This window comes from Trichosurus vulpecula, chromosome 3, assembly GCF_011100635.1.
Source record: "Trichosurus vulpecula isolate mTriVul1 chromosome 3, mTriVul1.pri, whole genome shotgun sequence".
Lineage (NCBI taxonomy): Eukaryota > Metazoa > Chordata > Mammalia > Diprotodontia > Phalangeridae > Trichosurus > Trichosurus vulpecula.
Genome location: NC_050575.1, coordinates 232,217,254 through 232,232,224, shown reverse-complemented (window position 1 = coordinate 232,232,224; position 14,971 = coordinate 232,217,254). Strand labels below are relative to the sequence as shown.

General features: G+C 39.0%; 1 pseudogene; it reads right to left on the bottom strand.

Moving 5' to 3' along the window:
• Nucleotides 1-750: 750 nt before the first annotated feature.
• LOC118842424 lies at nucleotides 751-14,093 on the bottom strand (annotated as a pseudogene).
• Between the last annotated feature and the right edge of the window lie 878 nt (nucleotides 14,094-14,971).

The following is a 14,971-nucleotide window of genomic DNA, read 5'->3' as shown; positions in this document are numbered from 1 at the left end:
ACTTTTAAACTGACTTTTTTTCTTAAATATGCTCCTGTGTGTAACCTTTATTATTAGATATGTTGAACAGATAGCCTAATATTTTGGAGCGCTATCAACAGTCACCTTTGGCAAGGGGCCTAAACTAGGTGAAGTTAAAAGTCTTGAAAGGAACCCCTATTCCCAGAGACACAAGGTCTGTCTGCCCCCTGTGGCAGTCTGAGCAAAGCCAAGAATCCAGAATAGATCCAGCATCCAGGCTTTGCCTTCCTCAGCAACCCATGGGCCACAAGGCCAAGGCAGGAGAACCCAAGTCTTTTGATTAAACTAATACTCTACCCTCCCTCCCTGCTTTCCTCATATCCCTTCAATAGCAGATGGCTCTAGAATATACTCAACTTCCACAAGGTAAACTAGGTTGCAATGTTTATTATACATTAAAATGTTTTTACACACAACACTTTCTGGTGCTAAGCTGGGCAAGCTAAGAGGGGTCAAATTTGGCAAGCAGGCTTTTTATCATCCAAGCAGAAAGTTCACTTCATTCACAGTCATAACACTCAACAGGGTTCTAGAAATGCTTTGGAAAGCTTAGAAAATTTTGCATTTGCAGGGTTGAAATGACCAATATTTTTAAAATACATTTTCTTCTTTCTGAAACTGGAATGAGGGTTCTTTATTCTTTAGTGGAGATAAAAGTTCACCTCCTGTTTCATCCTGAATGCTGGCTTCTTTCAGATGAAGTTATTTATCTTCCACTCTGGCAGGAACTTATGATTTCTCAGATGTTAATACAGAGTCAAAAGCTGTGGCTAAAACTTTGCAAATAGCTTGTGCTTGTTCCTGTGTTATATAAAATAGTAAAAGGACAAAACTAACATTATTAAAAGCAGCACTCACTCATTGGTTTCAAAAATATTTACTGTGGATTATGATCTAATAGAATAATTTTCCCAAAGGGTCTCAGGCATGGGTAGCAAACCCAGCCTCCGGAAGTATGGCATCACCCCAGGCCTTGAAAAACTAACCAAACAGTTTCCTAGTTTTGTTTCTTGGTTTACATTATAGCTAGTTAAAAACTGGGGGCAGAAGTAGAGGATAGGAGAGAGATGAAATAAGGTGAGACCTTACCAGACTGTTACACTGATACACCCAGAGACTATACTCTTCATAGCTCGCATCTCTGGTCTTTAGTGCCAGTAAGCTTTTTCCTGCTCCTAGACCATCATCATAACACACCATGCGGATGATTAAATACAGAGCATGTCTGTGTAAAACATCCTGCAGAAATGAGGGGGAAAATCTAGAATCATCATGGCTGTTATAAAAGCTGGTTCTGGTTCTAAAGAGACATGTAGTGGTACAACTCAATTTCTCACAGAAGTCTCAATATAGTGTACACAAATTTGGCCAAAGGTGGTCATGTAATGACCATAAGGCTTTTAAAAGCCTTAAAATAGTGCCCTCTGCTAGTCATTCTTTGTAGTCCACTTTAAACAGCTTTTTAATATCCTAACTTGGGCTCTGTGGAAGGAAGTCAATCTAACTTTCCTTCTCAATGTATACTGATAAATAATAATAAAATACCATCCTAAAAGGTTCCTTCCCTATCAAAGGGGCAGCCTTTTGGTAAAATGGCTTCAAGGATTGCTGTGAGTACAGCTGCTGCCATGAACCAGTCACCTCTATCTACAGAATGGGCCCCTACTACTAACTCCTTCAAGGGAATCAGACAACAAGATAAGGCTTTCCCTGATGTGCTTGCTTAGTTTTAACAAATATCTCCCTTAGACCTACCTGAGCACTTTCCTTTGTACCTCTTTAATGCACTTCTAACTAACACAGCAATGTGATATTTGTATGTTTTGTCCCTCTCACTAGACTGAGTGCCACAAGGGCAGAGGCTGTGCATTATCTAAACCAATGAAAAATATTTTCAAGGAGGAGAGCATTCTTTTAACAAAAAACAAATTTCATGGTCCTTATACTTTTAATTGTGCTATTTATTAGTTTCTAGCTATTCAGAAACTGACAAAAACCTACCACCAATTTGTTAATGTTTCATATTTCATTAATGAGAATAGCATGTTAAAAAAAACAGCAATACTATACAGAAATATATCTGTGTGAGACTTTCAGTGAACAGGAGATATGTACTGAGGAGTTTGATCAGATGGCTCATTTGCATGGGGACACAGAGATCCCTCGTAATGATTCCATGGCCTTTGAAGGGGTACATGACCCACAGACTGGGGTACACAGATCCAGAGAAATATTTTCCTACTCAGGCAGAGTACTATCCCACATAGGTGTTTGAAGGTCTCTGGTGATTTTAGAACATTAAATCATGGATGATCTTTTTTGCCTTTCAAATTATATTTAAAAGACATAATAAGCTTACATATTGATCTGTTGTTGATACTTTAATACCATTATTTAGAAACTCCCATAATAAATTCCTCCTCCAGAGTAATAAGTGGTAACTTTCCATCTTGCTTTGAAATCCAAAGGAAAAACAAAAAAGAAAAGTAGTCACCATCAAAGTCCTACATGAAAACTCCAGTCAGAGCCTATACACTTCACTTCCCCTTTCCAGTGCTGCCTTAACTTCCAAATCCCAGAGAATGCAGGATATATGGGAGACTTAGGAGAGTTCCTTGTGAAGCAGAAATCTTACTCATTTCATAATTAAATGTTTTTGTTATTCTGTTACACTAGTTATAACAATGATTCATCTTCATGGAACCCAATGAATTTAATGGTTTATTAATTTTTTGATCTGGTGGATAAACAAACCTTTCTAAAAATAACTCAAAGCCTATGAAGAGCAAGTGAAATAATCCAGAAGTATGGTCAAACTTTGCCTCATGTCCACAGCAAGGTTATAGGAATTTCTTGTAATCGTATCCTGCACATCAGATATATTCAATTATGCTAAAGCTACCTGGCTGTTCAGGTAGGTCAGCAGATTGTTCACCTGAAAAAAAAAGTGGGTTTTTTTTCCCAGTTTACTTTTTCAAACAAATATTTACCAATTCTTCAGTTTATCAGAAACAAAACAGTAAATTTTCATCTTATTTTGACCATCTTTTCTCCAGAGTTATCTATTAAACTGGGGCAATGTTTAATTGTCTTTTCTACAATAATTGGACATAATTATCTGAGGCAATTTCTATAATGATTGATGGTGTTCAGGTATGTGTTAAATAAAATATTTCCATAAATCAAAACTGGACTGCTTGGCAACCAATGTTACAGAAAAATTAGCTAAGACAGTCATATACATGGATTTCACTTCTTGGTTTCAAAGTTTCACAGAAATTAGATGTCCCCAGGAAGTTGATAAGGTTCCCACAGAAGGAAATTTGATCACAACAGATGCTTGACTTCCTAGTCACCAAAATTCTTTTGTGCTTTATATAATACAGTAACTTTAAAAAAGAGTAGAGGAAAATATCTTTTTAAAACTTCTATGTTAGTGATGATATTTTAAAACACCATAGAAATAGGAAGGCTAGGAGAAAAATTCACATTGATATGAGCAATTTAGAATGTGTGTTTTAATTTTTAAAATAATGAACAATCCTGTCACATTCATTATGTAGGCAATACTCTCAAGCTGGGGCCGTAGTTATCCAGCTTTGGCATACTGCTACACAAACACCAACCATTTCCTAGAGTTGTTGCTGTAGCTGCATTATTAGTGTTCTGTACTCAGTTTTGGAAGAAAGACTGTTTTAGCTCAGATAAATGCTACCACACTGGGTCCAACTAATTTTAATCCCATAGGATTAACTCTATCATCACAACTTAATACTAATAATTTTATAAGGATGTAAAATATTAATATATAAACCATATAATTAAAAATATGAAAATATTAATATACAAAAAATCTCAGCCCATTACCCATAATAAAAACAATTGGATAACTGATATTATATAAAGTAAGTAGGTCAATATGGAAATGAATGACTAAGGAAATCATTATCAGGAGTATCTTTTCCAATTAAAATGACAAATTGACTCAATTTCTATAGATTACTAAGAAACATTTAGTTTACCACATGCATATATTAATCTCTCTTATTCCCCATTCACTTCCACCAAAAGCTATGTCCATAACATTATGGCTAAGTTTTCAAGAAATGGGAACTGTGATCAATCATCAAAATGAATCGTTTTAATTACAAGTTTTTAAATTAAGCATTTATTTTCTTTTCCTCCTCTTCCCTATCTAGTTGAAAAAAAGAAAACAAAAAACTCTTATTCCCATATTGGCCATGTCAAGATTTAAATTTTACTGGGAAAAAAACCAACCCACTGCCAAGCATGCACTGATCAATAAATATTAACTACTAATAATTTTAACCCATGGAAACAGTGCCATCTAGTGGACTGAGATGTTACTGATCTTTCAAAGAATACACTCCCCATAGCCAAAATTTCATTATCTAAGATTAGATAACAGCAAGGAAATAAGATGTCAAGACCATATTTACTACAAGTTCTGTCTCTCATAAACTTTTTTTACCTGAGCCACATCAATGTAATGTATTAGATCCAGTGGCCCTTCAAGATTTTTCCCATCACTGAGTTTCAGTTTCTCAATGGCACCAACAAGTACGAGAACTACTGTTGCTTTGCCCTACTAATCGAAAATAATAATGATCAGTTAATGTTTAAAAAGCATATTTTCAGCAAGATTTCAATAGGGACTCTTGCTCTATACTTTCCTTAACCTCCAGTCCCATATCACCAGCTACTTGCTAGACTTTTCCACCTGGTTATCTTGTAATCATTTCAAATTCAACAGGTCCAACACCTTATCTTCCCCTCAAATCTGCCCCTCCTCCAAGCTTCCCTGTTTTTATTGAGGGCACTAGTATCCTTTCCAATTACCAAAGTTCACAAATTCAGGGTCATCATTATTCTCTCTCTTCCCGTCTCAAATCAGTTGACAAATCTTGTCAATTCTACCTGCAGGATATCTCTTTTCAGATCTCTTTCTTCTATCCATTTATATGATCCTCATCCCCTCTCACCTGCACTATTACTGTTGTAATAGCTTCTCTCTCTGCTCCCAGTCTCTGTCTAGGCTTCTCCAATTCATCTTCCACAAAGATGAGAAAACAATCACAGGCTTTAACAATGTTACTCAGCTGCTCAAAAGTCTTCCATGGCTCCAATAGCCTGATAAAATACAAACTTCTCTGCCTGATATTTCAAATCCTCTTTAACTGCGCTCCAATCTCTTTGTAGACTTACTCTGTATTATTCCCCTTAATGCATATTATATTCCAGCCACATTAGACAACTGGTCCCTGAGCCTTCACAGAGAACAAGTGGTCTGACAAACCCTCCTTAGCATCACTTCTCCATCTTTGTCTACAAGAATCCGGGCTTCTTAAACTGTGGGATCGAGAAAGATTTGGCAACAGTAAAAGGTTTCTGAATGTGCTGTGACCAAAAATTCATTCATAGCCAAACTCGTAATGAATCCCAAGTGTTTCCCTGGCAGCTCTTGGCCATGTTGCATCTCGAAGCTTCACTGTATCCTTGGTTCCGAACACAAAGCATTCACACTTCGCACTGCACCATGTCCTCAGGCCACCCTCCCTTTGCAAGATCTCTTGGAGACGATCAGCTTTTCTACTTGCTTGCCACCCACTACTACGACTATGGCTTCTCTTTTTTTCTCTCTCAATAACTGGCTAGTAAGAAGAAAACAGTCTCCATCCCTCTAAAACCTACCCAACACATGTCCTACTTCAACTTCACCCACCTCTTACACTCTGTCCTCTGGAATAAGTGTTCCAGAGTGAACAAACCCCCTTTTCCCCTCTTTTCCTCCCACTCCTTCCATTGATTAGCAGTACATCCCTGCAGCTTTCCTCTCCATCACTGGTTGCACCTTCTCTAATACACCATGACATCCTGGTCCTGGAGGGAAAATTAGACTACTCCCTGACTTCTTTCAAGTCCCCACTTCCTTCCCTTTCTTTCTTTTTTTTTTGGAAATCCACTTAATCAAAATTTCATACCCTCTCTAAATTACAGTAGCTGCAGTATGTGGACCCCCAGGTCATTCTCCCTCAGCACCTGGCTCACCATATTTCTCTCCTATCCAATTCCTGTCCTTATACCAGCTTATACTAGGGGACTTTTAATATCAACTTAGATGCTACCTCAAACTCCCTAACCTTCCAATTTCTCAGCCTCCTTAAATCCCGTGACCTTCTCTCTTCCACTTCAGCCATACACAGGGATGGTCACACACTAGACTTCCCCATTACCCATAAATGTTCCACTTACCTAATCTTAAACTGACCATAACCTATCCCCAAGTTTCACCCCTCCTAAACCTATTCTTCCCCTTCATCCAGACCTCCAATCCCTTTACCTCAGTACTTGCTCAGGCCATTACTCTGACTTCAACTTCCTCTCTCTCCAACCTCAAGCCAATAGTCATTTCAACTGTACACTGTCCTCTGCTCTTGAATCCCTCATCTCCTTGACCTATGACCACCCTTCACCTTGCCTTGGATCACTCCCACCATCCCACCTCCTCTACTCCTACTCAAGAACCACTCACTGATGCTAGAGAAAGTTTTACAATTGTGCCAGTACATCACAAATTCATGGTACCTAGCCTCAACTGGGCCTTCCCCTCAGGTAGTTAGTCCTTTTATTTCTCCCCAATTGCTTTCCTATCTCACTCCCCACAAAAGTTATTCCAAATATCTTCCCACCTGAAGGCCCCCCCAGTCTACCTTCCCCTTCAGTCTCTTACTTTACTATGAAGATTGAAGCCATTCGAGCTTCCTCTTCTCCCTATCTTCTCATCTCAAAATCCTTTGATACTATCTCCCACTTCTCCTCCTTTCCCAAAGTGTCTGACAAAGAGGTGACCCTTTTCTTGCCAAAGTCAACCCCTCTACCACTTAATCTCATTCCATTCCATCTTCTCCAACAGACTACATGTTCCATCATCACATCTTTCTTTTTTCCAAATCTTCAAGCTCTCCCTATCTACTGGTTCTTCTTCTACTGCCTTCAAACATACTCAAGGGTCTCCATTTCTTAAGAAAGTGACCTTTCCCTCCTCATCTTACATCACCTTTCAGATGCCTTCTGCCACTATCTTCTCCTTCACCCCATCTCACATAATACAGTGGCCCTTCTCCTTGCTGAAGCTAACCCCTGTACATGCACAACTGATTCCATTCATCTTATCTTCTCCAAGAGATTGCTTCCTTCATCATCTTCAATCTCTCCCTGACTCCTGGCTGCTTCTATAGTGCCTGCAAACACACCTGTGTCTCCCTATCTTCCAAAAAACCTATCGCACACAGAGCTGGGAGAGGAAGGGGAGCGGAGTCCAGCGTGGGTGGCGGCAGGACCAACCAGACCAGGAGCTGGGTAGAACAGGCCCTAGTGCCCTGAATCAGTGATCTGTGGCAGTTACCAGACTTCTCAACCCACAAACACTAAAGACAACAGAGAAGGTTAGTGGGAAAAGCTGGGGGTGGGGGGGCGGACAGAGTGAAAAGAGTTCACAGTTCGGCCACGGCCCTGGGGGCAGAGGGGGTGGTGCACCTACAGAACTACAGCTGCAGTTGCTTCTGGCCCCAGGCCCACCTGGTGGGAGGAATTAAGTGGCAGATTAGAGCAAGAGTGTAGAGCCTGCTTAACATTTGCGTCAGATCCGGGTTGGCAGTTCTTGGGAAAGGAGGAGTGCTGGTGTGGCAGAGCTGGCTGCATTGAAATAGCTCTGAAATCAACAGCATCCCCTCAAGCTTGGAACAAAGTACTCTTTACTCTACAAGCAGTCACACCCTCACAAAAAACTCAAGGGTAAAGTAAGTTGGCTGGGAACATGGCCAGGCAGAGAAAACGTACTCAGATTCAGTCTCAGACTTTGGAATCTTTCTTTGGTGACAAAGAAGACCAAAACATACAGCCCAGCCAGAAGAGGTCAACAAAGTCAAAGAGCCTACATCAAAAGCCTCCAAGAAAAACATGAACTGGTCTCAGGCCATGGAAGACCTCGAAAAGGATATGGAAAAGCAAGTTAGAGAAGCAGAGGAAAAATTGGGAAGAGAAATGAGAAAGATGAGAGAAAACCATGAAAAACAAGTCAATGACTTGCTAAAAGAGACCCAAAAAAATACTGAAAAATATACTGAAGAAAACAACACCTTAAAAAATAGACTAACTCAAATGGCAAAAAAGCTCCAAAAAGCCAATGAGGAGAAGAATGCCTTGAAAGGCAGAATTAGCCAAATGGAAAAGGAGGTCCAAAAGACCACTGAAGAAAATACTACCTTAAAAATTAGATTGGAACAAGTCCACCAGTCACCTCCTCAAATAGATCCCAAAAAGAAATCTCCTAGGAATATTGTTGCCAAATTCCAGAGCTCCCAGATCAAGGAGAAAATACTGCAAGCAGCCAGAAAGAAACACTTTGAGTATTGTGGGAACACAATCAGAATAACCCAAGATCTAGCAGCTTCTACATTAAGAGATTGGAGGGCTTGGAATATGATATTCCAGAGGTCAGTGGAGCTAGGATTAAAACCAAGAATCACCTACCCAGCAAAACTGAGTATCATGCTCCAAAGCAAAATATGGATTTTCAATAAAATAGAGGACTTTCAAGCTTTCTCAGTGAAAAGACCAGAGCTGAAAAGAAAATTTGACTTTCAAACACAAGAATCAAGAGAAGAATGAAAAGGTAATCAAGAAAAAGAACAAGAACAAGAAATCACAAGGGACTTACTAAAGTTGAACTGTTTTGTTTACATTCCTACATGGAAAGATGATGTGTATGATTCATGAGACCTCAGTATTAGGGTAGCTGAAGGGAATATGCATATATATATACACATATATATATATGTGTGTGTGTATGTATATATATGTATATGTGTGTATGTATGTATATATGTATGTGTATATATATAGAGAGAGAGAGAGGGGGCACAGGGTGAGTTGAAGGTGAAGGGCTGACATCTAAAAGAAATAAAATCAAATTAAGAGATGAGAGAGGAATATATTGAGAGAGGGAGAAAGGGAGAGATAGAATGGGGTAAATTATCTTGCATAAAAGTGGCAAGAAAAAGCAGTTCTGTAGGAAGAGAAGAGAAGGCAGGTGAGGGGGAATGAGTGAATCTTGCTCTCATCAGATTTGACCTGAGGAGGGAATACCATACACACTCAATTGGGTATCTTACTCCACAGGAAAGAAGGAGGAAGAAGATAAAAAAGGGGGGATGATAGAAGGGAGGGCAGATGGGGGTGGAGGTAATCAAAAACAAACACTTTTGAAAAGGGACAGGGTCAAGGGAGAAAATTCAATAAAGCGGGATAGGTTAGGAAGGAGCAAAATATAGTTAGTCTTTCACAACATGAGTATTGTGGAAGGGTTATACATAATGATACATGTGTGGCCTATGTTGAATTGCTTGACTTCTTAGGGAGGGTGGGTGGGAAGGGAAGAGGGGAGAGAATTTGGAACTCAAAGTTTTAAAAACAGATGTTCAAAAAAAAAAAGTTTTTGCATGCAACTAGAAAATAAGATACACAGGCAATGGGGTGTAGAAATTTATCTTGCCCTACAAGAAAGGAAGGGAAAAGGGGATGGGAGGGGAGTGGGGTGACAGAAGGGAGGGCTGACTGGGAACAGGGCAACCAGAATATATGCCATCTTGGAATGGGGGGGAGGGTAGAAATGGGACGAAAATTTGTAATTCAAACTCTTATGGAAATCAATGCTGAAAACTAAATATATTAAATAAATTAAATAAAAAAAAAGAAGTCCTCATGTTCACAGGAAGTTCACTGAAGATATAAATGCCAGGCAGTACCTAGGTTCTAAGTCTTAGCAGGGAAAGAAAGAGGACAGGCAGGGCCAATAGCAAGTTCTGAGGATAATCTGTATTATCTATGTCCTATCAGCTTATTATAATCTCCTAATCTATATATTTTACATAACCATAGCTACATCTTTTTACATATATTCAGAATAGCACTCATGTTCTATCATCTGTCTTGAAACCTTCCTGACTAGTACTTCTCTTTAATCTCTCCCTTTTCTAGATTCCACAGCATTCCTAAGTCACTGCTAATGTGGCCCCAATTGTTTAATTAAAAACATTAATGCCACTTTTTGCTACAAAGACAAAGTAAGCAAATACAGTGACTACATTTGAAAACGTATACAATATTCTGCCCCACTAGTCCCTTGCCCCTTTGTGATGAGGAATCAGTTTCTATATTGTTCACTATTTCATGTTTTTTGCCCAGCTCTACTACTTACTATTCCTGGGAAGATACCAATGGCATCAACTTCTGCATTCCCTAAAGCATCAAGTATAGTGAAGAGTATTTAATAGGCGTCCAATAGATATCTGTTGATTTGAACTGTCTTGACTGCATTCTGGGCCATCTTCCAGTTGTCCTGATCTATATCTGCCCATTGGACCCAGATGGTTCTGGAGGAGAAAGTGAGGCTGGTGACCTTGAACAGCCCTCCCTCACTTAAATCCAATTCACTTGCATGTCATGGCACCACCTCCCTGATGTCCTGGTCTTCTTTGAGAAGAAAGGACAAACAGCAACCTTGCAATATAATATGGTGACTAGAATGTAAGGTGTATTCTAGTACTAACTTTTCTGTGCTTTCATGAAGGGAATTTTTATATGTTAGAATCCAGAAGCCAAATAATTCTGGCTGGAAGAACAGAAAGAGGACAGGGCAAGAGAGGGAATCAAGAAAGATTTCATGGAGGAAGTAGAACTTGAGTTGGGCTTTGAAGGACAGGTAGAACATCAGTAGACAAAAATGATGGAAATTTCTCTACCACTAAGTGCATATATCCTAGAATGCCTTCCTGAAACTAAGAATCCCTACCGTGAACACAATTTACTATCATCCTCATCATTTTTACTTTAAAAATCTTGCCAACTGAAAAGACTGACAGGTTTTATCCTCCACTTAAACTGTAAGGTCCATGAGAACAGGGTCCATGTCTGTTCACCTTTATGTATCTCTTAAATTCAGTTCTGGGCCACAAGGGTTTGTTGAATTGTTAAATCAATCTCCATAAACTGTGAGTAAGAAAATGAAATGGTTTGTTCAGGGTTAGAGGTTCTCATTTGCATCAGTTAGATGTGGTAAAACAAAATCATAGGTGTAATCCTGGAAAGGGCCACAGAGGTCACCTAATCCAGGCGCCTCATTTTACAGATGAGGAAATCTGAGGCCCAGAGAAGGGAAAGAATTTGCCCAGGGTCATCCTTGTAGCAAGTTGCCAAGTCAAGACTTGTAGCCAGGTCCTCTAGCTCCAAACCTGGCAATCCTTCCTCCATATCGCCACTCTGCCTATCAGAATTACTCATTCACCTTCTTATGTCGTCTGTGAATATGAGATGCTGTATCTGTGTATCTGAACTTTACCTGCACACTGACAAATATCTTGCTCTGTCACCTGTGTGACCTGCACCCAACTCCCTTAACCTGGTTAGGTTTCACTTTGCTTATCTGTAGAATGAAGCTCTATATCTATGATCCTATGTCATGCATGCTGGACTATTTATATCTCCCACTCAAGTAAACAAAATTATTCAAAACTCTAAAACTCCTAGAACACTCTGTGTAAAACTCCCTTCATCTGGGGAGCATTCAAACCTGCAAGTTCACCATTGAGGGGAGCTCCCACTGCTGCACGGGTAGTATTTGGAAGCTCTCATCACAGATGCAGAATGACAACTGCTCTACAATTTAGCATCTGAGAAACGTGCCAGGTGCCCTCAGAGGTGAAGTGACCCCAAGAGGGAGAATCTGAAAATTTTTAGCTCTCATAGCAAAGGACCAATTGTACGCTGTAGCCGATTTATTTTAATAGCTTCAATGACTTGAGAAAATCCAAAACAGAACATTCCAAAGTGGAATTAGATCCAATACTTAAAATTATAAAATTGAATGTGCACACCACTTAATAAATATCATGCAATGAGCCTATGATAAATATTCCATGTGAATTATTTGTTATAAATACAAAAAAAAAATTAACTGACTGCCTGGTGACTCAATTCTAAACTCCACCCCCCCTTACCTTGCTCTTAGTACTGATTTCACTACTTTGGGAACTGCTACTACTGTGTTGCTTTTTGCCTTTTCGAAACATTTTTCACCATAGTTGGATCCATAACCTCCCCTGAAAGAATAAAAATTGGTTACAACCAAATCAATGAAAAGAATGGCTTATTTAAGCCACTTTTCCAAAAATTTTTATTCATGAACTTAAATCAAACAAATGTGTATGTATGGGAAAGAAAATAAACAATTTTTTTCTGGCATCTGTGGTTCTAATTCTTTTCACTTGGAATTCAAAGACCTAATGATTCACCCTTTGCCATAGAACTTGGAAGCTATTCTACTTTTTTCTTTTTTAAAGAAAGCTATCTAACAACACCTAACTTAACTCAGTTCTCTGAGTCAAGGAGTCTTACGTTTCTGACATAAAGAAATTCGATCTACATCAATAGCATATTACTTTTTCTAGCTAAAAGAGCTCATGATATGTAATAAGTTACATTTATATTTTAATTCATAAAAAGGGGGGCATGTCAAACTGCTTGCAATAGAAACATGGAACAAAATCTCATTTTACACACATTTAATGTTCCCTTGCTTTGCAGGGAGGGCTTCTTGTTGGCTGATCATGTAAGTAGTTATTTCAAAGAAACAACTCTTTTGATAAAGGAAAAAGGGTAAGGGACTGATTAAGAGGTGGTCAGTAGGAAACCTCACCCCAGCTAAAAATCTCTTACAAAGGACAATGTTTACCCACTTCTAGTATGGTATCAAGGAGACCTTAACTGCCAGCTCAACAGTATGAAAGAAAGTTAGAATCCCTGTTGTCTTTGTAGGGGTGGAGGTAGGTAGAGGATTCCCACTGCTATCTACTCATTCAACTAAGACAACAAAAATCCTTCTGAGGGGTCTCAAAGGTGCCTGTCCTGTGTAATCCATTTACTGGAAGAAAGATCACTGAGGTCTCCAGGGATCAAAGGGAGATTCAGAAGAGTCTCTCAAAGAAATAAATTCTTTATTGATATTCATCTGAAGAATAAAATCTAATCATAAAATTAGTTTTAGAAACAAATCTTAACATTTGTCTTCTCTTAAAAATCCCTATGGTCAGTGAACTGAAAGAGCCTTAGCAACTTGAAGATCCTATTTATTTTAATATATGGCTTTATATATTTTAACATATGGTCTTTAGGTTTCTCCAGGCATCGAATACTGGTCACCAATAACTAGTCTCTCCCCCTAGCTCAGCAAAATGGCATCAGGATGAAAGAAACTATATTCATGAAATGTTTGTGATGTCCTTATAAAAATGGTACTAAGGAGGCATAAAGCACACAGTAATAATACATTCAAGACCCGCCTATGTACCCTTAGTGTTAATCAAAATGAAGATTACCTGGGTAAACACTTTGACTACTCACCTGTGGTAGAGAAATGCTTTTCCTCATGAGAAAATAGGACTTGAGACATACGAGTTATCTTGTAACTAAAGCTGATTTCATTCCATGAAGCTCTAAATAGTCAGAACAGATCCAGATTCTTATACTCACTGTGGCTGAAACTGTACAGAAATGAAACATTTAATTAAAATAAATATTAACAATGTTCATTCCAAATGTGGAGTATCCTATGCTTGCTGACTCCAACTAGGTTTCTGAATCTTGATAGTCAAAGAAAAACAGCTTTATTTAAAAAAAACACACACAGAAGTGAGAGACAGGGAGTAGTAGAACATGTAAAAGAGAACATGTTTGTAAAGAGATTTATTCCCATGGAATGAAAGATCAATTGACAAAGTTGGGATACAGATAGGACAAATATTCATTAATGGATACAGGTGATCACACTGGATCAAAATTGTGTTTAGATGCAGTACACACATTTAAACTTTTGTCAAATAGCTACAATACTATGGTCATTTGTTATATATCCTACCACCCTACCACACCACAAGGTCCATGAAGGCAGGAACTGTTTCTAACTTAATATTTTTATCGTCTCCATTGCTCAGCATAGCACTTTTCACATAAGAGGGCAAGTGAAATATTTGCAGGTGCTAAAGCAAAGGGGCCTGGAGTTTCATAAAGATTCAACATCATTTGCATACTTGCATAATACTTGAGTATCTATTTGCCAGGTACTGCAGTGGGAGTATAGTCTGCTTGGATGTAGGTTAAAGGAAGATGGTGGAGGACTTAAAATGCCAAAGAGGAGTTTGTATTTTATCCTAGAGGTAACAGGGAGCCACAGTAACTTTTCAAGTAGAACGACATGGTGATCCTTAGGAATATCACTTTGTTAGCTCAGTTCGAGACAGATTAGACAGAAGAGAGACTTTAGGCAGGAAGATCAATTAATAGGAGATGTTTTCACTGGCTCTCCCTCATTCTTGGAACATTCTTCCTCCACCTCTCTGCCACCTAGCTTTCCCAGTTTCCTTCAAATCTCAGCTAAAGTTGCATCTTCTGAAAGAAGAATTTTCCAGTCCTCCTTAATCTCAATGTCCTCCTTTTTGGATTACCCCCAATTTATCCTGAATACATCTTGTTTATACATAGTTTGCATGTAGTCTCCTCCATTAGACTGTAAGCTACTGGAGAGCAGGGGCTGTTTTGTTTTGCCTTTCTTTGTATCCCCAGGGCTTACAAAATGCCTGGCACACAGTAGACACTTAATAAAGATAGAAGGGAAGAGATGAGAAATGGTGTAGGGGTGAAAGGATGTGGCAATTGATTGGCTACAAAGGATGGCTCCAAGGTTGCAAAAATATGAATGCTTAAAAGGATGGAAGGCAGTAAGGAAGGCAGGAAGGCAGGAAGGCAGCAAGGAAGGAAGGAAGGAAGGAAGGAAGGAAGGAAGGAAGGAAGGAAGGAAGCAAAGAAGGAAGAATCT